Source organism: Mus musculus, chromosome 6 (genome assembly GCF_000001635.26).
Source record: "Mus musculus strain C57BL/6J chromosome 6, GRCm38.p6 C57BL/6J".
NCBI classification, from domain to species: domain Eukaryota; kingdom Metazoa; phylum Chordata; class Mammalia; order Rodentia; family Muridae; genus Mus; species Mus musculus.
Window position 1 is genome coordinate 12857029 of NC_000072.6, and position 1565 is coordinate 12858593.

Genomic DNA, 1565 nt, shown 5'->3' on the forward strand with positions numbered 1-1565 from the left:
TTGTAGCAGGGTTGTTTTTTTTTCTCTTTTCACTAACATCACAAATTTGTTTCATGTTAAATGACCGTAGTTGTAATCATCATTGTAACACTGTTAAAAATAGTGATTTATGTTACGTTGAAACTGCATTATAAGTATCATATAATATTCATGAAACAGGATGAAAAATGAGTTTCCTGAAGAATTTCTGATTAATTCAATCTACTATTTCTAGCTCTTCAAACAAGGCCCACAATACAATAGACAAGTTATTGACTTGAAAGAGTGAATGAGCTTGCCTGTCGCTGCCGGATGCTTCTCTCAGGTGGTGCATAAAAAGATATTTCTTGGAAGATGGCCACTATGCAGTTGCATAGGACAGCTTCCCTGATCTCTGTGTCAAAATTCTGAAAGAAGATAAAAATTGTCCAGGTTCTTCACAGCTAGTGAAGTGGATGCTAGGATGCTAGGATGCTTTACAGAAGAAATATCTAAGGATGATCATTCTAGCTGTATACACCAATCCAGGAGATCCTCAGACAATTTCAGGATATTACCAGTTTAAATTCAAGTACACCAAAAATGGACCAATCATGGACTTTATAAGCAAAAATCAAAACAATAAATCTAGTACAACATCTGCTGACAGCAAGAAAGCAAGCATTCCCCTCATTCGGAAGATTTATGTCTTAATGCAAAATCTAGGACCATTACCTAAAGCTGTTTGTCTGACCAGGAAACTTTTTTACTATGATGAAGTTACACCCCCAAATTACCAACCACCAGGTTTTAAGGATGGTGACTGTGAAGGAGTAATATTTGATGGGAACCCTACATACTTAAATGTGGGAGAAGTCCCAACACCTTTTCACACCCTCAGATTAAAAGTGACCACTGAGAAGGAACGAATGGAAAATATTGATTCAACCATACTAAAACCAAAAGAATCAAGAACACAATTTGAAAAAATTCTAAGGGACAAAGATGATGTAGAAGATGAAAAATCATAATAATTTTGACATTAAAACTAAAATGAACGAACAGAATGAAAACTCTGGAGCTTCTGAAATCAAAGAACCAAATTTAGATTGTAAGGAAGAAGAAACTATGCAATTCAAAAAGAGCCAAAGTCCTTCAATTTCTCATTGTCAGGTTGAACAGTTAGTCAGTAAAACATCTGAACTTGATGTGTCTGAAAGCAAAACAAGAAGCGGAAAAATCTTTCAGAGTAAAATGGTAAATGGAAATAATCAACAAGGACAAACGTCTAAAGAAAATTGGAAGAGAGGTCTTCGTCAATTTGGGAAAACAGTCCTTCACGTCTTGGAATCTAGTCAAGAGTCAGTGCTGAAGAAAAGGAGAGTTAGTGAACCAAAGGAACATACCTAAAAATTATTTTTCTTATGCAAATTTGCAGTTCTCAACATTTAAACTAACATGCTGTATTATTTGAAGGTGTGCCTTCTGTACCTCTGAAAATTATTTTGTAGTTCATAGTTATTAAACTAATAAAAGTTTTAGCTATTATATTGTGTTTACCTGAGATAAATCCAAGGGAACTTTTGACTAAACAAAAATACAAATGT

General features: G+C 34.3%; 1 pseudogene; it reads left to right on the forward strand.

The window, feature by feature from the left end:
* On the forward strand, positions 274-1565 carry Gm15529 (predicted gene 15529; annotated as a pseudogene).